A 24,544-nucleotide genomic window follows, 5' to 3' on the forward strand; every position below is an offset into this window, starting at 1 on the left:
TAACCAAAATTAATCCATGTTGTTAAGGGCATTGTACAAATGCCTCTTTAAACACTGACAGGCTGGGGGCATCGACCATGTCTGTGGAAACCTGATCTAGTGTTTGACCACCCTCTTAGTAAAGAAATGTTTTGTTGTGTTAAGTCTGAACTTCTCCTGGTGCAGCTCTGAACCATTCCCATGCATCTGATCACTTGGTCCCATGGAGAAGACATCAGCACCTCCCTCTCCACTTCGTCTTCTCAAGAGCAGAGAGTAATGAGGTCACTCCTTAGCCTCCTTTTCTCCAAAACAGACAAGCCAAAGTCCTCAGCTCCTCATAGGACATTCCTTCCAATCTTTTCACCAGCTTTGCTATCCTCCTCTGGATGCATTCAAGTCCCTTAGCATCTTTCTTGAATTTATCAATACAGCAGGATAATCACCTCTGTTGACTGATGAATTGATGGTTGGGGAGAGGCTGAGGTGCTGCCATTCCCTCACACTTGTAAGATGAGGACACTACAGAGGGGAATCATCTCTGAGATCTGGTGGGAATGTGTTTTTACATACATACATGACAAAATCCCCTTCTGAGACCTTGTAGTGTTTAACAGTAAGAAAAGACCATAGAAATCAGAAAACCAAAATATTTTTTTTGTCCAGGAGTCCTAGATTTGTTGCCTATTTTGGGTGCACCTAGTCTTTTAGAAATTAGTTATGTTCATTTTACACATTGCCTGAGAACTATTAACAGTCACAAATAAGGATATTATACACTATCACACTGAGCTTTTATTCAGTATAACACTGGCAAATCCTGACCAGAAGAGTCGTGGACTGTACTTGGGCAATAAGTGGAAGTGCAACACGAAAAGTGGTGTAACAGTTATGAAGGCAGTGTTACCACATCCCCTTTTGACTCTTGGCTCTAACTTGCTGAGGGTCAAAGTGAATACAGCTTTTAAGGGTCAAAACTGTTTTTTCCTTGGACCAGAAAGCAAGGACCTGGCTTCATTTTGCCTTCCTCCAGCAGTGAGTTGCTGGCTGCCTGCTGGTATCATGGAGGCACAGCTCACTGAAACTCTTCTTTGCCACTGTTGAGGCATCACACTACAACAGGATCAGTCTGTTCTATTCCCAGACCCTATTGCCTCGAGAAGATCAAGACATTTTGCCTAACCAAGTCACCAGATGCAGTACTCAGGTGAAATCTGATGGTCTGTGATTGCCAAGCCAGGTAAGACAAACTAATGGCCCCTTCTGGCTTTCAGCTGCATCATGTGTCGGGTCCATGTTGCTTTGTGTGTTGTGTCCCGTGGGGACTGGAATGTGGTCACTTTTGGGGTGTGTGGAGCAGGAACTGGGGCGGGCAACTCAGAGTGTCACAGCCAAGGAGGTGTCCCCATCAGGGAGGCTGTGGGAAGGCTCATCTCGAGGAGAAGGTTCTGGGTGCAGTGGAAGCAAGTGGCCTGACACTGTTCCAGGGGGGCTCCTGAGAGCCTGGCGATGCTGTGCTTTGAAATCCCACATGAGGTTTCCCCTGAGTGAGTGTGATGGGGTTTCAGAGCTGTTCTCAAACTGCTCAAGTGCTTGTGTATCCGCAGGGTGTGCAATGGACTGTCTCCATGTCTAACTCCTACCAATGTCTGGGATGATTTTAGGCATTTCCTTTTCCCTGTCCTGCCTCTCCTTTCTGTCTCCTCTCTCGTGCTGCAACCATGGACCCATCCTCAGCACCCAGCTCCAGCTGAGCTGCCTTGGGAAGGGAAGCAGGACCCCAGGGGTAGTCCTGGATGTTTGGTAGCTCCTCCCTCAGACATTACTGTGACTGCTGGTCTGTCTCGCTCCCAGAGCTCTGCTCACAAGGGAAACTTCTCATGTGTTCTTCTTGGCTCCTCTATCCCAGTCACGGTAATTATGTGTCTGCTTTTTGGCCTTCATTTGTACTAAGCTGTTGTGCCTCAAGTGAGCGCTTATTGGCACTTCCTTCTCCAAAAAGGAGTGACTGCAAAATAAGCCAAGGGTCATTTCCCTTCCCTTGAGACCAGGAGACATCCTGGCTTTTCAATCAGACTCCATAAATTTTAAGGCTTAGCATCTCATGTGTTTTGCCCAGAGAGGGGTGGAGATTCCCCCGGAGAGAGCAAGGAAAAGAGGCTTCTTCTGATGTGACAGTGCATTGCTTGGGCGAGTGTTTTTGAGGTATCTGAGACAAATGACAGCACAGACCAGTGAAAAAAACAATCACCAATGTACCAAGTGTGTGAAATGAATCAGAAGTGGAAGAAGGAAGTGACCATTTTCTATTTCTTGCATCATCTTACTTGCATATCATCCTGCAAAGTTGGGCATCAGCAGGTGGAGCTGCTAAACATCACCCAGCAAAAAGTGCTGCCAATAAACAGAATGCTGTTGTTGAAAATCAAAACAAATACACTGCACTACTTGTGATGAATGCAAATTTTTAGACTGAAAATATTTCTGATATCTGCAATGCTCACTATAAGCTCACAATCAAGGATTCAGACTATTGTCAGAAGCTTGAAACTATCAAGACTACATGCTAGTGGGACGATACGGCAGGGAGCTCAAGAGCAACTGACTGGTTACAGTGATGAGGATGGTATTAGTACCTCGACATGTTCTGGCCCCTTCATGGAGTATCCCTCTAGTGCTGGTGTTTACACCCTGAGAGTAGAGACAAGGGTTGCATCAAGGAGTTCCTCTCTCCCCCATCCCTTTCAGGGTGAGGGTCAGTACTGGTAGCTGGAGGAGTGTACCGCAAGGGCAAATACTCCCACTGAGGCAGCACACCTGGCCCAGGAACCACCTGAGGTGTGATCCCAGACTCAGCACTATTCCTTGGTTAAAGTCCACAGGTTCCCCACGTCCCCTCCCTAACAAATCCCACAGGTCCTAGGGCTAGCTTTTCTTTCCCCCAACAAGCCCATACCTTTTCTTGGGCCTCTGTTTTAATGTCTTTTCTACAGACACAGCAGTGATGTTGCTATAAGTTGCACATTCAGGAGGGCTTATGGCTCAAAGAAGTCCAACTTTTCTAAACCCAGGAGCTGCTAAGTGAGATTTTCACACAGCCCAGAGCTGCAATCCAGCCCACCTCCGCAAGAAGGGTTTATGGAAGCAGTTCATGGGCAGGAGACAAATGTGTGACCAGGATTCTTTCACTCCATTCCAGAAGTGTATGTCCTGCTTGACTGCAGCCTGATGGTTTCATCCTCAGGCAGGGATTAGATCACTAACACACCATCCACCAGTGTAACCCACAAGGTGGGTACGTGGGATGATCCTACCATAGGAGCCACACCTGAACACAAGCCGTGTGTGGCATTACAAGCCCACTGCTGCCTGAAAACCCAAGCATTGCTCAGGGTATGGAGCAACCTGTGTACAGAGGAAACCTGCTGTCACTTTCTCTGACATCTGACAGGGCTATGGGTGAGGGTGTGCCACTGAGAGAGGGAGAACGAAAGGAACAACACTATTTCTTGATTTCTAGGCTGCAATTAAGAAAGGGTTGTGTTTTTCATTTTCACGTGCCTGAACTTCCACCAGCTGCATGCACCCACCCACAGCATGTGTGCCGTGTTTTTATTATGGCTGTAGCCTCAGGTAGCGTGGAATCAGGGCCAAGCATACATTAGTAAAGTTAGGAGAAATATCATCTGACGGGTCTGGACTGTGCTGTGGGCAGAGCATATTTGGCAAGACTGCTTCCTTCGCAATCCAGCCCAGAGACATTCCCTGATCCTATCTGAACAGAGACTGAACTTGCAAAACGAGTCCCAGCTTGTGAGCTGTGAGTCAGGGATGTCTTAAACACTGCCTCAGCATCCAACACCAACAAGCCCTTTTTATCTTGTTCATCCTGCTGAAAAAGCTGCAGCAAGCCCTCATGTTAATAGAGCGGTTTTGGAAGCTGTAAGACATAAGACTGTTTTTTTCACACCCTCCAGCCCTTGCTCCTTTTGTCCATTTTTGACCCATTATTGTGCTCTTCTCTGGTTCAGCTAATGGGACTCTCAACTGCACTGCTCACAGTCAGTGGTTTGAAGCCTGCATCTGCTCCATATGTCCATGTTCATGTTCCTCACTGGTGAGCCATAGGGATATACTCACTTCAGTGGGTTTGTCTATGTAGCAGCCTTTGAAGGACATGTGTTCTTAAAGTCCAGTATACTTTCCAACTTCTTTTGAGTACCACCATAGTAAAGAAAGCCTCCTTCATGACTACAGTAATTTCCTGAATTGTCTGCCGGGAAAGGTAGGAGTCTGTGGAATACCCTGTGGCACCCCTCCATCGTATCCGAGAAAGACTAATCAGAAATGTTGCATTTGGGAACCATTAGCTGAAAAATGAGGATGAAAAACATCAGATGTGAGGAAGACAGGACTTACACCGATCTATTCCAGAAAATCCCAGCTGGTATTGGTATCACAATGGGTCAACTTATCTTTGCCCAAGTTTCAGTGAGAAAGTGCAGATGCAAAGGCAGCGTGGATTAATGACTGAAGAGGTACATGCATCTTGTTACTAGAAGATGGAAAGAGAAAATATTATTTACCTATGAAACAAAGGAATTTAAGACAGAAGTCTATAGTAACAGAGAACAGAAAGCATAGTGTTTTATTGAAATACAGTGCAATGGAGACAAAGGGACTACATGGGATGTACCTGATGCCTTTATAGCCTTGATTCATCTTACTTCAAAAACAGGCACATCACAGAGAATAAATGAGTCCTGGATGGTTATAAACAAAGTACTTTATGGAGGAGAGAGGGTCATACCCCTGTGTAACAAGAATGTACCAAGATTCACCATTCTCTTGTGTACCAAGAAAGACACAATCAAATCTAATTTTCTAAGAAGGGAAGAGAAGGATCAGATTGGAAAGAAAATAAAGGCATCTTGCAACTGGCTTTTATCTTAAATACATTTTGCTCTTTTTCCACAGTACGGTGTAATGCAGTCTTCATGCCCCTTTTCTCACCTTCCCTCTGTTTTGCAGTATCACTCGTTGCTCTTTACATGTCAGTGCTGCCCACTATCAGCACCACGTACATTCCTTCAACAAACAACACCATTCCCCTCTCATGGGCTTAGGATGAGTTATTTCAGAGATATCATACAAGGGCCTTAAATATATTGGCTTTAGAGCTATTTTTACTTGCAAGTGCTTGAGCCAAACCTTTGATGTTTCATTTGGGTTCAGGGTAAAATAGAGAACACATTAAAATAAGCAAGAGCTGGTGGTTTTGTTCTAAGTGTTACCAGAAGCCAGGGTGAGACTCCGAAGAGGAAGGGAAGGAGATTGCCAAAGATTTCCGTTGGATACTTACTCTCTCCGGGGTTTGTAAATCTGTTCCGTAACACTCTTAATCCCTCCTGCTGCAGGGAGTATGGTATCACTGAAATCCTCATGATCTCCTGCAAACAAAGCTTTTAATGCAGTCTTTTGTTTATTGTCTCTGCAAAAACAGGGGGTCATTTCTCCTCTGAAGCCTGAAGGCTCAGGAAAGTTATTGAATGTCCTATCCTGGTCTGCTTCCCATCCAGCATTTTGACAGGCATGGGCTAGTCCATATCCAGACACAGCTTTGCTGGATGTGCCAAAGGAATGGAGTGCTGGAGTCCATGACATGATAATTTTCCAAAGTCAGGGTGAAGGCAAGGCAACCACAACTACCTGGCTTGAAGAGAATGTCCATATGACACTGGAAGCAGCCTCTTGAAAAGACTGAAGGTTATTCAAGCTGTCCGCTGGCCAAGGGTCTCCTTGCTAATGTTGTGCAGAGTGGCCTGGGGACTCCCCAGGTCTTTGCCAGGACCCTGAGTGCTGGGGCTGAGGAGGAATGTGGGGTTGGCGTGCCCCTCCAAGGCATTCTGTGGCTATGTTCAGGGCCTGTGCCATGCAGGAGAGAGGCCAGCTGGGTCCTGAGAGCATCCTTGGGAATACCCTTAACTAACAGCATCAGTGCCAAAGGTGGCAGCATTCAGGAGGCTGAACTGACCTGCTCCTGCCCCACCCATACAGGAGGAAAGTCAGAAGTGCAGAGCAGCTCCAGTGCAGTCCTTTTGGTGAATCTGACCTAAGACAGGAACTTTCTCATTTAACGCCACCTAAAAGGAAGAAGGAAGGAGACTGTACCCTTCCAACCTCAATGGATTGTACAGGAAATGATTCACATACAAGCCAATACCATCCTGCAACCATACCCTGGTAGTTGTGTAGCCTACTTGCTTACCTTTTACTATATCTTTCAGCATGTGGGAAGACCCATTGTCTTCTGTACCTATTTCAAGGAGACTATGTATTAGAGGCAGACAGGTATAAACCTGTTGTGTCTAATAGGCTTATGTAGAAAGGAGGCAAAAAAAATTTTGTTTGTTTTAAAAAAAGGAAAAGGAAATCCCATACACACCATTTTAAAGAAAAAATGTTCTGGGAAGAATATTGGAGATTAGAAAGAAAAGTTTGGAGAAAAATGAAAACAAGTCACATGTAGGTAGGCAGGGAAAATGCACAGTACAGCAAGATGGTGTTGGTGCTAAGATGGGAGGAGTTTAGAATGTTATTGAGCAGAGAACTAACCCTGTGGCACCTACAGAGATTAGCAATGAGGCCAGGATATAGCAACATGAAACATGGAATAATATAGGCAAGCAGGAAAAAATATCCCCGAAGGACACTCAGAAGCAGCCACGTTAAGAAGAGGCTGGGAGGTGATATAGGAGGAAAATGTACATGTAACTTTTGGCAGCCAGCTGGCATTGTGAAAGACCCTGCCATGCTCAGCGGGCATCAGCTAACCTGCCCGGCTTAGATACAGCTGGAAGGCTGCTGTTGATTTCTTGGAATCTCAATGCCAAACACTGTAAAGTCAGAGGCCCCAAAGAAGAGTAGAGACATGATCAGATCATTTGGTGTGGGTTTGATTCATGAAGATAAAATGATGCTTAAATATAACCTGGCAAAGAGATAAGAAAATAGCAGACATGAGTCTACAAGTATCTGAAGGATGTAAGCAGGGTCACATAAATACACTTGAAGAGAGAGAAAATAGGATGTAACAGGAAGAAGGGAAAATTCCCTACCAGTATTGAGAAGACAAGACTTGGATATAGGGTTTCTGATTAAGAAAAAATTTTCTTACATGCCTTTCTCTTTCAAATAACAGCAAATATTCTGTAGATGCCATTTTGCTTGGATTGGGTGAAAAACAATAATTGCAGCTCAGACTTTTGAGACACAATGCTTCCTGATGAAAGGTTAATTTAAAAAGTGAGTTGAGAAAAAGAAATCACATATTTCAGTTTTCTAAAATTCCTTTAAAATATTGTGTGCAATGAGCAGTCAAATGAAAGCCAGGAAGCTGAGAGCTAAATGTTAGCAAATCATTAAAGAAACAGCAAAGAAATATTAAGAGCACAATGCATTCAAATCGGCACAGAGGGCCAGATGGTACATACCCAAGGGTATTAAAGGAATTAGCTGAAAAACTCTTAGGCCCATTATCCATTATATTCAAGTGCTCCTGGAGAACTGAGGAAGCCCTGGTGACTAGCAGAGGGAAAACATCACACTTCTTTTCCAAAAGGGGAATTACAGATCAATTAACTTGACATCCTTTCCAGGTGAAACGTGGTCTCTAATACTCAGAAACTACTGGCAGTTGTTCTGCAGGAGGAAAAAAACAGAAATGTGTCACATACATAGAGAGGTCACATTAAGAAAAGCAGTTGCACTCAAGTGATAGACCTCACAGGCAGATTATACCCACAGTGTTGATGGGAGGAGGAAAATCACGGGAGGTGGGAAGTGTTGGGTGGGGAGAGTGAAGGATAAGCAGCTGCTTATCCATCATGTGGGATGAGTATACACAGCAGTGGAATATGCTGGTGGGAGGAAGAAGGGATACAATCCCTTGAGTCACTCAGAAAATTTACCTGTAAGGGTTTCACTCACAGACAAGACAGCTGGTTGTACAGATAACTCTTCTGCAGAAAGCTCCTTGATTTCAGTAAGTAATTTTACTCAGTTTCTTCAGACATGGTATTCCTGTAGATCCTGATCCATCCCTAAAAGATTCCATGCAGACACAGTTGACTTTAACAGTGGTTGGACAGGGCCCAAAGCATTACAAGAAAGATGTAGGGTGGATACAGAGAATAACAATGAAAGAGATTAAAATCTCCTACAATAGAAAGTGGAGCATGCTTTTAAATATTGCCATGTTGGGCTCCTCAGGGACTCCTGCTGTGTTGGACATTATATTCATCTGCAGTAACATCGAGGAAGGAGAAGAAAAATACGTCAGTCAAATCCAAAGATAACACTCAGCTGGAGTGTGAATTGCAAATCATTTATTAGAAGCACTATCCTAAAGGGATTTCAATAAATGAAGAGTGGGACATCGTGGGAATAGAAAGAAATTGAACAAATCTAAGTGCAGAAACATCCACAGGGCAACATTGCTCACTGAGGAGAGGTCAAAGCAGAAACCCCAGAGACCATGGAGAGGAGTAATCCAGAAAAGTTCCTTGGATGTTAATGTTGATAGAAAGCTACAGCTGATAATTCATTAAAAACACCCAGATCAATCTGCTTTTGAAGTGCTAATAGGAATACCACTTGGGGCAGGGCCTACTGAAAAGAGTGCAGGCAAACAGGTAATATTATAGATTAACTGGTATAGACAAGAGGGTGGAAGGAATGACCTATTTACTAGGAAGATCAAAGGAAATAAACACATAAATAGCCTGGGAAAAAAAAAAAAAGGAAGGCAGCAGGGTATAGTTTGATATAGAGACAAACCTTAACATGAAAGAATGCTGCTGAGTGGGAGGGAGAACCAAAGTTCATCAGAGAGCATTGGTAGGGCTGTATACGTGGCCAAACTTGGACAGGGGAATGGGGTAATGGTCTGACAACTTCACACAGGATATCCAGTGGGACTGGCTTGGAAAGGTCTCCACTGTTTGGAAGAATAGGGTTTAAAACCACCATATACTCTGGTCTTGTGTTTGGTTCTCCACCTCCATGGAGTCACCATCGTGCTGCCTCTGAGATCACAGCATGTTTACAGTCACACTTTTGGCAATGTTCCTTGGGCCAGTAGATGTGCAAATGAAAGCAAAATCATCAGAGCTTGAATACTGGGGTAAAAGTGTCATAGTGAGTGGAAGGAATGTTGCTGCAGAAGAGGTGGAAAATCCCAGTGTCACTGGGTTAGATAACTCCAGATGTGTACAAACAGGCTTTGGCAAGGCAAACATCAACTGATAAAGAAAAGGACATAAATTATCACATGGAGAGGCCCAGTCGCAGAAGAAGGATTGCAGATGTCCTTTGTAGTGGTGCTATTTATTCCTCTTTTTTGGAGACTAATTAATGTGGGCCAATGGAGAGAGAAATCTCACCTTCTTCTTGATATCCCTATGGTAGTGCCACAGTTCTCTGGTGTGGGAACCAGGAGAAAGACATGCTACACTGCCACACCTCAAGGACTTAACTCCTGTTAGCTCACAACCTCCACTAGACTTTCACCAAAGACAAGAGATTAATGCTACACCTGAATCCTAGTTTTGTCCATCATCTCTCAGTGTCTCTCTTTTCTCTGTGGACTACCAATCTGGAAAAAGATGAGAGGACTTATTGAGAATTTCAGTGATTTCCTTACAAAACTCCTGGACCGCTGGTTCTACCTATGCTCCTGTTTCTCTGAGTTGTCTGCCCACCGACTTCTGGCTGGGATTCCCAGTGGAGTTATGTTCCAGAAATCTCAAAATGTGCATGGCCAGATAGCAAATTCTTCTTTGTTTTCACACACATCACCTCCAAACCTTTATTAACACAGGGCTTTCAGAAGCCCGTGGCAGGATGTGCCTGCAGCAGGCCCTCTGCTCTTGAATTTGCACCCAGCAGAGACACTCCTCGTTCTTATCTGATCTTCACCACAAGTGGCAGCTCTTCACCTCGCTGCTCCGGCAGTATTGCTCACAGCAGGCTGAGGAATTCCTGGCAATTCTTCTCCACGGAAAGGCTTTCACTCTATTAAGCGATATGAAATCCGCCCACATGTTTGGGAGGGTGACAGAGCATTGTGATCGTACGGCATCACTCGGGTGCCCGTAACAGTGACTGTAGCAACACCAACGGAAGCTCTGAAGGAAGGGGATGAGAAATTCACTCCCACCACTTGACTCATGTGGGTTGCTGCTTAGATACAGGTTGGAGCAGCCGCTGAAGTCATGGCTCTCCGTGGGCTGCCAAGTTTCCAACTTGATGTTTTATGGGGCTCTGTCTATCAAAATATTTGGGATCTGCTCATCCGTGGTTACCGTGCCCATTTCAGAAGCGTGTTTTGGCTGCACAGAGTGAGCCATAGTGAGGCACCATCTTGCTCAAATGCTGGCTGAGTCAGCTGCCTTTTGAACCTGGTTACTGGGGAAAGGCCACACGTGTGCAGGAGCTATGAGCTGTTGAAAAGAGTTTTTAAGGGGCATCCCAAGGCACCAGGGCTGCTATTCTGACTGGACAATGTGGTGCTTGCATAAGTATTGTTTCAGAGAAACAATCACAGTGGGAATATGCAGATATAGGAACAATTGTTGGATTTGGGACTAGTAATCAAGGTCCCAAAATTAATTTTTATATTTTCAAAGGAAATGTTACATTGTCTAATCTTCTAATTGCACGTCACTTTGCTGTTAGTAAATGAGAGGAAGGGCAGGCTCATGGTTGAGAAGGTAGGATGAGTAATCCAGAGTCAGTTCCTAGTCCTAGCCCAGCTTCCTGTAACCCAAATTACTTAATCCTCCTACCCTTATGTATAACAGTTCCCTATCAGGAGATAAGGCTAATACTATCCTTCTCCACATTTCATCTATTTTGTCTATTAAATAATGGTGGGAGATGGGGAGAAGATTTAGTATAAAAATGCACAACTTCCTGCACAGTGGAGTGCTTCATCTTGATTAAGGACATATACATTATTGATATTTATACTAATGTCAGCTCTCTCACCACGTTCTTTTATACAAAGGAAGACTATTACAGAAAACAACTCTTACAGAGCATGGCTAACTAGATGTTACATGTATCTGTCTCTCTGGTTTAAAGAGTTATATTTATCTGTCTGGTATGGGCAATGTGTTAGAGAATGAGTGGTTTTGTAAGTGGCCAAGTCTTGTGATGGAGAGTGTATTTTGACTGAAAGGCTGAAGACTAACTCTTCATTTTCACATAATGGCTCCCAGAACTAGCTATTATTCACTGTATGTCTACACCATGAAAGGATAACACATGCAATTAAAACTAATGTAGGTATTTTATTTGTTTGGTACAGATTACCATGTCTATTTTAATTCATAATTATAATATCTATTCTATGTTTTGCAAGAAAGAGTAAGCTACACTGTTTCCAAATCATGGTGAGTCAATGATAGAGTATTTTAAACTTCCTATTCAGGTGAGTGGTGATCCCCTAAACTTCTTTCAAATTTATGATCTTCCTTCCTGCCTTTAATTGTCCTAGTTTTCCCGAGGAAATCAAAACATGATGGTATAAACGAGTCATTTTGTTGTACAAAATGCATGTGATTTGCCTTTAAACTTTAATGCTTTTTTACCCTTCTAAGGCTAAGAGCGCAGAATTAGTGTGCTGTGGGCCTGAGTCAGAGTTGTGATAGTGGTGAAAAGATTCTGCTGGACGGTCGGGTTTGTTTGGCTTGATTTCCAAAGTGGCTGAGGATACAGAGGGCCACATCCCATCCTGAAATCATCTTATACAACCTCAGATGCATGAAATTTGGGAGCTTAATCTGTGTTAGGTAGCATAATCTTTGGAGGAACAACCGCAGAGCAATTCGCCACATGACTCTTCCATGGTCATCGTAAGAACATGAAGAATCACCAGTGTTGCCAACCAGGCAGGGCAATTAACCCTTCCCAGGGTTTTTCCATTTGTCACAATGTGACAATTTGGTAAGAAAAATATGCTCTGCCAGAGTGCAAAGGGGTTCACACGTAAGCACCCCTGCACCTGTCAGGTTGGGTGTGATCAACTGCCCTGGAGCTTGTACAGTTACCAGGGAGCAGTCTGGCAGTGATCTGGTCCTTCCACCCAAACCATCCCCACAAGGTCATACACAGATTTCAAGTCCATGAACAGAAGCCTTAAGTCCCTGCCCAGGTATTTTCCGTGCCCTTGTATTCAGCCTTCTGCAGGGGTTGAGTCGTAGACATCTCTGAGATGAATTTCCCTCTGTCTCCTCTCACCAGCTAATAGGAAAGTTTAACGTTTCAGTTAAACTCGTGCATGAGTTTATTTTAATCAGTGGGATGGAAAGAGAGGTGTCAGTGCTTGCAAACCAAGAGTTCTTGGCAATAGCAATGCCACTTTTGATTTATGCTTTACACGTCACTTTCTGTTTCTGTTCTTAACAGTTTTAAGTGACCTGACAAGGAACCTGTGGGTTTCAGAGTAGGTCTGTGATGGGCTCAGTGTGTGGAGCTGAGTATATTCATAAAGCATGAGATTTTACACCAAGCTGGGGAAGCTATGCCAAACTTTGAACTACCTCAACATTATTTCCATTGACAAAATACCTTTTAACATCATGCCTCATCTGAATTTTTCATGGGAACGAAATTAATTCTCCTTCATAAAACCTGCAGCAATATCAGGCTCACATTTGATGAGAAAAATCAGTTTTATTTTTCATTTATAGATGAGATTGGTCCTTACAATAATGCTTTCATCACTGCAGCTTCCTTAAAGGATTAAAAAGACGTAAAGGAAACAGAGAAGGAAATATTGACTTTTTTTTTAGGTAGTCAAATGCTGAATCACTACAAAATATGTACTGTGCTCTTCAACTTGCTGCCAAGGAGAGTGAGAAAGTAGGCTCTTTTCCCGTGTTTCCCTGTGTCATCCTTTCATGGTGTCTGTTCTACAAAGAGCACCATTTGTGCACTTGAGCATTGACAAGCTTGCAGGTGGGACTCTTATGTAAACCAAAGGTGAGACAGATCCTGGTTCAGAGAGTAGTCCAGGTTATACTCACGTCTTCTTGAGGTTACTTTGCTGAATATGGGTATGCTGAACACGTTCACTCCTTCAGGTAGATAGGACCATTCACAGCTCTTTGCCAAGAATAGCCTCTGTGCCTGCAGAATCCTAGTTTCTTCAAAGCCCCATCCAGCCTGGCCTTGAACACTACCAGGTACGGGACATCCACACCTTCTCCGGGCAACCTGTTCCAGTGCCTCACCACCCTGCTACCTCACCACCCTCACAGGGAAGACTTTTTTCCTAATATCTAGTCTAAACTTTCTCTCTTTCAGTTGGAATCCCTTCTCCCTTGTCATGTAACTACATGCCCTTGCAAACAGTCTCTCTACAATGTACATCTTTTGTACATATTCTATACAATATTTTGTACATATTCCTTATGAACAGTAGCATTTGAGTTTCAAAACCAAGTCCTGAGAGGGACAGCATTTCTGTTCATTCATTTAGCTCATGATGCTAATAACACCAAGGTCATGGGTTTGATCCCCATTTAAGGGTTGGACTCCATGATCCTTGTGTGTCTCTACTCAGAATATTCTGTGATTCTGTGGCTCTGTGATGCGACAATGCATCATTCACTTTCTTCTCATTTACCCCAAAAGACCATGACAATGAGTGTTATGACATGGAACAGTATTAATTACATTTAAATTATAATTACTGTCCATAGGACATAGATGCAAGCTAATACACCTCCTTCCCCACTACTGTAGGATACATTTTGTTTTCAAAATATCCTAAATGAAGTATCTTCCTGAAGTCTCTGCTGCTCCCATATGTTGCTTTTAAATATCAGATGAGTTTTTCCAGTTGGTTTCAACATCTTATGCTGTGGCCAGCTGATGTAATTTGGCATAGATCCATTATGCCATTGGAAATATGTCAGTCTATACCAGATGAGATGACAGCACAGTTCTAGTTTTAAATATACTTAACATCTTTTCAATGCTTTCTTGAACAATGCTAGTAAAACCTGTTTAATCTTAGTTTCTGTCCTCAGTAAGCATATGGGCAAAAGTTAACATCTTGGGGAAGACAAAAGAGAACAGAACCTGTCCCCACTCAGTCTTTAAAGGCAAATGTTCCTTGCAAAGTCATCATGGGGGAGACTGATTTTCTGTGAGACTGGTGGGATAGAAGAACATAATTTACCATTTTAAGTGGTTCTGAAAACAGAGCTAAATTCAAAGCACTGAAGAAAATCTTTTTGGCTTCAACTCTCATGCTGCTTAAATTATTCACTGTAAATATATGACCATACTGATTTAACATTTTGCTGTTCTTTGTCATTTTGTTGAATGAGATGACCTTGATTTGCTGACTGTTCAAAGCACAGTTTCGTCTATTAAAAAACTTTAAAGTGTTCACCTTGGACCGCATGAAGATATTGCTGATATGCTCATATAATTCTTCCCCTTGAAGTGCCAGTATTCTTGCCAGTTGTGTCAAAGAGAAGTACATACACATTGCTCTCATGATCCCATGTAAAACCATGATTCGGCAGGGCTTTTTACTTGCCTGGAGTTGTCACATGCTGATGGTCCCTTGTGAGGTCTCTCATCCCCACACCCTGATGTTCCCTAAGGGATGTTGGAGGGGGCTGTCAGGGACTAGCGATGTTTTGGGATGGAGTAGCTAACTCCTATATGTTCTCCACCATCCTGGGTTCATTTTCCCCAGGTGTCTTTGAGGTGGTTGCTGGTACCTGAGTGAAACTGAGCATCCTAAGCAGGTCTCTCAATGGGGACTGCAAGCTGGACTAAGCAGAGGCTGGAACACAGCTTTCCCAAACGTGTGCAAGGTGTGGGAGTGACATTCCACTTACCAGCTAAGCTTACCCCAGAACAAGGCAGCACAGTATAAACACACAGTGGGGTATATCCTGACATGCCACTGAGCTTGGCACTGCAGAGATTCCTCATTGCTTTGAGGGGAGAGCCCAGTACAGCTGTGTGGGAGCAGTTCTCTCATGCTTCAGGAGCCTACAGATGCACTTTGGCCCCACAGTCAGCCACAGTCTGCACTACAGGGAATGCACTCAGTTTAACTGTTGAACTGTTCCTTAATGCATTTATTGAGTTAACAGGAAACATGGATAATAACTGGCTACTTCAATAAAACCAGAAGGATTGAACAAGAGCATAAAGCAAATGTTGGGTGATGAAGGTAAAGCGTGGATAAAGATGAGTGTTGCTGAAGTGGAAGGTGACTTAATTGACTAAATGTAACTTCTGCTGGAAGTTCAGTCCTTGTGGGAAGACTGGCATTTAGGTTGGCAGTAATTGATATCCCCGGATGGTGTGGCCCCTGAGGTACAGAGCTTCAGCTGTGCCACAGAAGGAGCTTATCACAGCTGTTGTCCTCCCAGGGTCAATGTTGGCTCCTTTCCTGAGGAAAACAAGCCCCTTTTGGATGCTTTCTGAGAGCTTCAGGAAACCATGTCTGTCATAGACCCCTCCTGATGCACTCAGGCATCAATCACCCCAGGCTTTCCTGGAGCATCTTACTTCTTTCTTCTCCCATCTTGAGAAGTACCTGACACTCTGGGGCTTTCTCTGACTTCAGAAGGGAAAATTTGGATTTTTTTTTTTTAAGTATTTTTCTGAAGTCATTCTTAAGCCATTCTTGATATGTCTAACAGCCTGTTTTGGACGCATTCAGCTCAAGTCTGGGGTTTGGGAGAGTTAAGAGTGCGAGTGAAACAGAGCTGACGCACATTTCTGTCTTTGTCTTTCTATACCCTCAACTCGTCTGCTAGGCAGTGCACTTGCTGCTTTTAAGATTGCCTGGTGATATCTGAAATCCACTCAAGTGTGAATGGGAAAGCAAGAAGGATGCCATTTGGGAAATGAGGATTTCAACATGAGGACATTATTGTGCTAGTTTTATACGTTAACAAAATAAAACTTAAAGGTCTCTTCTGTCCATGCCATTTTCAGCATACTGGGGAAAATATATTTTTACATATATAAAGGAAGGAAAGTTCTGAGAGGCTGCGAGCTCCCTCCAGGTGACATAAAAATGCCAGTACCTGGGAAGAATAAGTTAAAGCTGCAGAGCTGTGTGAAATAGTAAAATGCAGGGCACAGACAAGAGTAGTAAAACTCTTTTCCAAAGCAGTTTGAGGATGTCTACTTGCAACGTCAAGCTGCTAATAGCTATAGTCCAATTGAATGTCTCTCTTGTCAGAGATTACAATACAAAAGGCTTTTGGTAACTTTTGGGCTAATTGTCATGTCCAAAGGGCATTTAAATATGCCCCTTTTGACCTGAAGGAAGCATTGCTTGCCAAGGCAAGCCAAATGTCAATCCAATCTCAAATGTGAGTGGTAGCACTGGCATCCTTAACCCTGACCACCAATGAAGCTTCCAGCACTTCCTGCATAAAATACTCTTCATTAAGATCTGAGTTGAGTTAATGAGACATTTGAACTTTATCCTGCTGTGGTTTAAGGCAGTTTGGTTGTGTGGCAGCCCTTGGTAATGCTGCCAGTCTACACCAGTTGGACACATCTCCTTGGCCATCGATCTTCACAGTGTCTTGCAACCAGCAACTGGCAAATATTCATTGGTTTTTCTGTTGCTTGTGTTTCTCCTAATGGAACTCCTAAGTAACCTGATTGCTAATTCCCATTTTAATGAGCTCCTTATTATGGGGCTAATAACCTGCATTATTTCGTGTGGTTCCAGCCATTAGCAGCTTGACATTAAATGGTTTTAATTTGTTTTGATGCACATCTGTTGACTTAGCGTCTCAAAAAGTAAATAGTTCAGCACAGATTTGATCAGGAACGAATTTGGTATATGCCCTTGAGGTCCTAAATGCAGGCAGCAACCCTCCCACTATCTACCCTCTTTCAATTCGCCTTGTTAAGACTTTCCCAAGACCCAGCAGGATGCATTTTTCCAATATGATGCTCCACAAAGTTGTCCTGCCACTGCAGTAATTGGTGGCAGGCTGCCATAACCCAGCCAGTTGTTTTAAAAGCATCTCCCTAGGTGTTCAGCACAAGGAATGAATTGACACTGGCACCTTGGGAAAAAAAAAAAAGGAGGAAAGAAATCTGAAAAGGGACCTGAATGGGCGGGGGAGGAGGAGGAGGACCGGTTCCCAGGGATTTCACACATAACTTCTGTTGCTATGGCAATCGCTCTGTCTGTCTGTACTTGTTCAGAGCAACAGCTTCATCCAGAGCCACACAGTCAGGCAATTTCCGTAATTCTCGTTTGGGAGTGTGGAGAACAAGCTATGGGGATGTTTACTCAAAAAAAAATTAGTGTGTGGGGGGTGGTGTGATAAAGAGAGAGGAAGAGTTTGCAAATATGCATCAACCTGGTGCTTGTTCCTGCCAGGGTGTCATCTGGGGCATGTTTGTGTACAGCACCCAGCACAACCACCACCTGAGTTTCAGCTGGAGCTTCTAGGCAGAGCCACAGCACAGATAAGCGATAAGGTTTGGGTCAGGGAAGTGAGAATTCGGCAATCACACCCTCCAGCATGTGGAGGAACTACGAAACATATCTTCTATCCAAATGTCTCTTTTACGTGCTCTCAAACTAGCAGGATGGGAGAAAGTGTTGAATCACAGATATTGTCCTTGGTAAAACACCGTCTCACCCACAAATTGCTTGTAACACTAATAATAACATGGCATAGACAAGAATCTGTGGGAAGAGTGAATCACTGGAAATGATATATTTATATAGATCCTCTTGGCATTGTATTGTGGCATCTCTGTTCTCATGGCATCCATTCCTAGAGGACCTGCTGCACTCTAGACCTTGAGGATGTACTCAGTCTTCAAGCTCTGCTTAATCTTGACCTTTCCAAACATAGGAACTGGTTAAAGAGTTCCTTACACCAGGGTACCAGATGGCTCACTTCTGCTGGCCTTGAGACAGGCCATATTTCAGCTGTGGTTCCTGATGCTACGCGCCCACAGAACAAGAGGGCTGAGGCATAAGTCCAACCCCCATGCGAGTAATCTTTCTTCTGCAGAAGATATTTTCACCAGGGTAGGATGGAAGAAAAACTCCATACCTTCCCACACCCTTTTCACCGTGTGATTTCAGGAAACTGCTTCCTCGTGATAAAAAGTTCCTGCAATAACGCACCCTGAGGTGTTGGGTTTTAAGCTTTTCCATCAAACAAGACATGTCCTGCTTAGAGAAGTACTCGCCAAGGTGCAGCTTGCCAAGTGTTGGGACTCAGACTCAGAGAATCGGGGATTTTTACTTTTTTTTTTTTTTCTAAATTGAACTGGATCAAGTCTTCATAAGAAAGGAGTATCTTGGCACAGCCTGGATAGAAAACAAAGATGATGCCAGTTGCGTGTTAACTTTTCAGCTGGTATGTATTTCGTTGTTTAGAGCTGGTAATTAGTGGGATGTGATCTTCTCTCCAGTGCCAGAGAGGTTAATGTAACTGTCACTGCAATCATTTGAGTTAGGCAACACATATCTTGATTTAAATCATGCTTCACATGTGGACTTAGAGTATTGAAAGCATTTAGGATTTCAATCCGCACTTCCTCTTTCAAGTCAAGGCTTCTTTCAGCTTCTCCAAATTCTTCTGAATGACTTTTTAAAGAAACTGAACCAAGTGGGTAGAATTTCCAGCATGCAGAGCTGTATGAACCCTGCACCATGATCATCCCACTCCATGAGTCTTGCTTGCAGTGCCTGAACCCTCATGGCCACAAGCAATGGTTTGGAGGAGCTTCTCCTTCGCCTCCTTGCATCTTTCAGAAATGTTTCCTGTCTCCATATGACCTGGCGTCTAGTTTATCTGGAAAAAATGTGAGGTGTCCTTTACTGCTCAGAATAAATACCTGGCAATGCTGAAAAGGGTCCATTTTGCCAGGCCACACAGCTTCCCTGGTTTCTGCTGTCTGGAGCCATGCGACTCTCCCTCATTTTCAGTAGCAGGATGGATTTTTTCCCCAGCCGGTGAAGTATTCCACTTAATAAATGGGCTCCTAATGGGGTTGCCTCCCCACTACAGGGGTGAGAAGTAGTAGGGCCTATCTGAAGTGAACTGCCTGCAATCATGTTTCTCTTTGAGAAAAATCTCACTTTTTCCAGAGGGCTCCCCCAGCCTGGAAGCCTGGAGATAAGGCAGGGAAGATAAAGGCTGCACTGCAGGGCTGTTTGCATTGGAAGAGACAATAAAGTTGATGATAGTAAATGCTGAGTGTATGAGACTGAATGGATGGATGGAAAATTACTGAGATATTATATGCTGCTTTATCTTGGGAACTCAGGCAAATGTGATTTCTAGCCCAGCACGATATGATACTAGCTGAGCTGCATCCTAAGATACACAGGAGAATGCCTGGCCCCTCCTGCCTGCCTGCCCACTGCTCTTCTCAGGGTTCTTTTCCAAGAGCTTCACTGCAGGGACAGAGGGTAGCCTGGGGACTGGCACACCTACCAGGGACCACTGGGCTGTCAGGAATCATGTCCTACCTGTGCCACCCCTGGGAAAATCATGCAGCTCTGTTCCTCACCTTCCTTTGATTTTTATTTGCATCCATTTGGGGTTCTGAGCATCTGTCTGTCAGTCACTCTACGTTAATTTATTTTTTTTAAGGGCTAACAGCACTTCCCTTCCCACAGAAGTGTTGTGTAGATAAATAGGTGATGCCTGAGGGTGTATACTCCGAGCCTTTCTGGCAGAGTAAACCCAAGGCCAGCACTGGGAGTTGGCCTCTGGGGCAGCAGAACAAGAGAGGGTGCTTCTCTTAAAACAACATCCAAACCAACAAACAAACGAGTGAAGCACTTCCCTACCATCTGAAGCCTTCCTAACCCTTTCCCAGTGCTCACAGCTGCCAGGAAAAGTCCTCGTGGAGCACTGAGCTGTCTGAATGGAGGCAAAGGGGGACTTTCTGTCCCCTAGCTTGTTCATTGTTGTGTCCCACCAGAAACCTCCATAATGGTAGGATGAATTCTCAAATGCAAGATCCACAAAAACAGAAGGTTGCTGATGTAGCTGAGCTGGAATTAGAGTGGAGCCTTCATCATTCCTCTATATTTTTCCCTTCCTCCTCCTCTTCTCCCCCTCCATTTCAGTGAGTCCAAGCAGGGGCTGAAGGGCAGGAGTGGGACCAGGCTGCACATGGGGAAGAACATGTAGAGCCCAAAGTATGCATTTGGGTCCTTTCCAGGGAACTGACTGCAGCTTGTAGGTCACCTGTACCCACAGCCAGGTCTGGACCAAGCTGACCACCATGCAGGGCTCAGCATCATGCATCCAGATCCAAAACGGAGGAATGGCCTGTGAAGAGCTCAACAGCATCCTGCACCCTTCTTCTTTCCAAAATTACTGCAGGAATATGCTGGGTACTGCAGGGAGTATAGCTTTGGTTTGCTTTGCACATGGTTTTTCCAAAGGAAGGATATTAGCCCTTCCTTGAAGCACAAGGAGAGTGGGAATGGTGGAAATAAATGCGTGGGCTACATTCCTCTTAGATATATAGCAACTGGGACTACCAGAAAGTAACTTGCCCCTTTGCCTTCTTTGTGATTGAATCACAATCCATTTGGGTTTTTTGTTTTGGTTTTTTGTTTCAGAAAAGCATACACTTTCCAAAAGTAGGTGCAGAGTTTTTCGTATGTGCGCTTCAGAGCATTGGGTGAAGTTCCCAGTTTAACTTCTGGAGTCTGAGAAAAGAGCCCCTGTTCCCAGGCTGCACTGAAAAATGGAGACAACTCAGTGTCTCCCAGCAGGCATGCCCATCCTCTCTTTGCTTTGGTCAATGGTGCAGAGTTCCTGCCTGACATGCTGTTTCTTCACAACAACCTTGGAATCTGCCAGGGCTTTAAAAAGGACAAAAATTATACAGATGTGCATTCCAGGCATCATTCCCACAGGAAAAGACAGTGCCCAAATTAGTCTGGATTTACACCAGCTCAGTAGGTTGGCCCAGATGAGAAGGGAGCTCAGCGTGCAGCCAGGAGCCCAGCCCCACTGTCCCAGTGTTCTGCATCTCTTGGACCAACTCAGTGTGAAAGGGATAGGGAAGGGTCCTAGACAGACCAAGTTGCCACAGTCTTCCCTACAGCAGCTGCTGCCTCAGTTTCCCCATTCACAGGGAGGTCTGGAAGGAGGCTTCAGCAGGAGTTGGTTAGTCTTGTGGGGTGTTCATGGGGATGATGTTACCCTGTATTTTCACATCTCACAGGTAACTGGAAGGCTGGGAAAGGGTCTCAAAGCCTCGGTTGGTTACCAAGGGGCAGCACTTGTACTCTAAGATCTCACACTGCTGTTTCATGAGGGTGCTTCTCATTACAGGCTGCCCTGCATATTGACTCTGCAAACTGGGGATGTATATATGTATATGTGTGTATGTGTGTATGTGTGTATGTGTGTGTGTATATATATCTCTTGCAGAGATTACTGGGTCAGATCCTTCACTGGCATAAACACGTGCAGGACCAATAGGGCCAGATGGTGTATGCCAGAAAACATGGCTCTCTGTGGCTGCAGCTGAAAATCTTGCTGGGATGGAATTGTCTGTGACATTTTGTTGTATGTCGCATTGTTAGCAAAACTGAGCAAGTACCTCGCTCTAAATCATCCAGGCAATGGATGCAGCCACGTCACTGCTCAGAAAGTCCACATGGGACTGTGCCAGGACATGCTGGCCATGCGTGATTCCCCATCCTGTCTCCCCAGTTCACCAGGGAATGACTCCCTCCACGAGGCTGGAGAGGACACAAGCTCTGTCTTGGAGTTTATGTCCCCCCCCCTAGTCTGGGCATGGCCAAATTATCTAGGAGCAATGTCCAGCACTCACAGATTAATTTCCCATGACTCAGGATATAATAATTCCAGCTGTAATTCGTGATATGACTGCTAGCATTGTGCTTCTAGGATTCACCACCTGAAATCTGAGGAGAACTGTGAGGGCTTGATTGGATATGTGGATTTCAGGGCGTCTCCCAGGAATCTCACGTCCGGAGAGCAGAAAGCACCCGCTTCTCAGCTACAAATGTCCCAGCCCAGAAGTGTGGTGAATTTCCTGTTTGTAGAGATCCCAGATGTTTGTTTTAAAATTCACTCCAGCCCAAATGTTCAGGCTGGTGAACTTGTTCGCTGGACTGTTTCCAGAAAATGAATGCAAAAGTGGGGCTGGGACAGGAGTGACAGGCGATGGTTTATTAGTTCTCTGTGTGTGAGTCAAATGCACACAGACACTGTCTGGATTTGACCAGCCATTATTGGAAAACATGTAGGAATCAAGTAATGGAGATGGTAGAGGAAATCCTGTCATTCATTGTTTTAGTCTTACTGATGTCACTTTTATGTCCCTTTTATCCCTTGTCTCATCCAAGGCTTCCAGAGGGAAAGTTGTGAGTGACAGTTTTGGTCAGACAACCAGACATGACGTGCAAGAGGTCAATTCATTCTCTGTTTGTCAGAGAGGAAGAGATTTATTTGCTGTAGGTACATCCGGCTTTGACTTATTTGCGATGCTCTTTGTTTATGCAAACCAGTCGGCCGGGGGCATGGAGGTCAAGATCTACATCCCAAGTAGGAAATCGGTGCTCAGAAATAGCAGCCCTGGGAGTTCATGAGATGAAGGTCCCTCCAGGCTCCCTCTCCAATGCACCCTGTGGAAGAAAAGCAAAAGCCCTGGAGGGAGTATTTATGGTTTTAAATTGCAAAGTCAAGCTTTATCATGATGCAACCAAATGATTTCAGGGCAGATACACAGAGGAGCTGATTGAGAACTATTAGCTATTCACGTTTTTCAAATGGAAATTCCAAGCGGTTTAGAACATGCTCTGTTTTGATAAATTTTGCCATATCAGCCCCTTTTGCAAAAGCATTTGGTGATTGAGACAAGGAGTCCCTATTTGCTATTTAAACACAATAAAAGTCAGGTTTGTGCTCAAAAGAACACAGACTCCTAATAAGTCAAATCAGGTGGCTTTCTTCTCTTGAGCAGTTAAGTGGTAACCATCAGAGGGTTTTATGAGCTGGAGGCTATCTCCACATGACACAGGACCTCTCCTTTACAAGTTACTTTTACTACTTGTTTGCAGCCGTGGCTTCTTTCTTGTTTTCCTAACCCACTGCTGTTAAAAATTGAAAGTGGTTCAAGTCTCAGGTGAAATAACCCCCTCCACCGACCCTGTTAATGACAGACCTATGTACTTGCCTTGCACGGAGTTCATGAAGCTGGTTGGTTTCCTTGTGCTGCCACCTATAGAGCAAGCAACAGGTAGTGCCTGGGGATTATTAACAGCGAGTTAATTGCAAATCTTCCTCTTTAAATCTTCATGATCAGTGCCTTCTTCAGCTCTGATGAGCACTGCTGGCAGCTGGGACTGCTGGTTTTCTCTTCCAAGACTGTCCTTGAAGTCATCACCATAAGACTGTCAATCCAGATGGCTTTGCTGCAGGTCTGTGTCATGGGCTGCTTCAACACCAGGGAGATTGAAGTCTCCAACCCTCTGACCAGAGATCAAGAGCCAGACCTCAGCTCTAGGAACTTCTGGATGATCTCTTCCTGACACAAAGGAAGTGGAGTCTCTGCCACTGAGCTCATGTCTGCTCTTAGTCACACCACTTCACTTTTGTGGCTCTCTGACACTGGGCAGAGCCGTGACATCCTCCTGCAAGGGAGGGAAAAGTTACCTGAGGTGATCCTAAATCATTTGATTGACTTCAGTGGGTTCAGGGCTGAGCATCCAGAGCTGAGTATTGTCATGCTAGGGTCCAAGAAGTGGACAAGAAACTCTTTAAGACAATAAGGCTGACAGGAACCCATTTACTTCTGGTGATTTAGACATTGCAAAAAAAGTCCTTTAACAAATCCTGATGGTACTTAAACTGTGTCTGGAACATCAAGGTGTTGTATGGATCTTCTTTTTCCACAGAAGTGAAGAAAACAGATGGGAAACGTACTGATTTATAATGTGCTAATATCCTTTCAAATCTGATCCAGCCTGAACACCTTACAAAACCCTACTCTGGGTGACTCCCATTAGGTTTCTCTATGTGGTGCATACAGTGACGGCAGTCAGAAAGTCTGGATGCAAAGTGTATGGACCTGCCTGCAGAGGGGATTGCAGGGCAAGGAAGCCTGTCCCGGCAATGGGTCTGATGCCGGGTGTTCCCCTGCAGCAGTAAGAAGGAAGCACTCCAGCGTGATGGCCTTCTCCTTCCTGTTCTGTTTGCTCCCTGGAGGGTAGCAGGCAGGAAAGACCAAGTCTAGTGCAAGGTTATAGGTTCAGTGTGCAGACCAGTAGCAGGGCACACAGTAAAGACATTCACAGACACAGAAAAACCAGATGCTTGGGAGCCTGCAGCAAAAACATTTGATTTCTCCAGCCCTGAAGGAAATCACCGTCCTTGGATGTGTTCAAAAAATATGTAGATGTGGTGCTTTAAAGACATGGTTTACTGGTGGACTTGGTAGTGTTGGGTTAATGGTTGTACTCAATAATCTTAAA

General features: G+C 44.4%; 1 protein-coding gene across 2 annotated transcripts in view; it reads left to right on the forward strand.

Moving 5' to 3' along the window:
• The first annotated feature begins 1,012 nt into the window (after window positions 1–1,012).
• GPR132 (G protein-coupled receptor 132) overlaps window positions 1,013–24,544 on the forward strand; it is a 76,033-nt gene continuing 52,501 nt past the window's right edge. For both annotated transcript variants that reach the window (XM_027638440.1, XM_027638442.1), the window contains exon 1: window positions 1,013–1,219. The gene's annotated coding sequence lies outside the window, so the exon portion shown is untranslated. The remainder of the gene's footprint in view (window positions 1,220–24,544) is intronic.

Source organism: Corapipo altera, unplaced genomic scaffold (genome assembly GCF_003945725.1).
Source record: "Corapipo altera isolate COAL_440 unplaced genomic scaffold, ASM394572v1 23, whole genome shotgun sequence".
In the NCBI taxonomy this organism is placed as follows: domain Eukaryota; kingdom Metazoa; phylum Chordata; class Aves; order Passeriformes; family Pipridae; genus Corapipo; species Corapipo altera.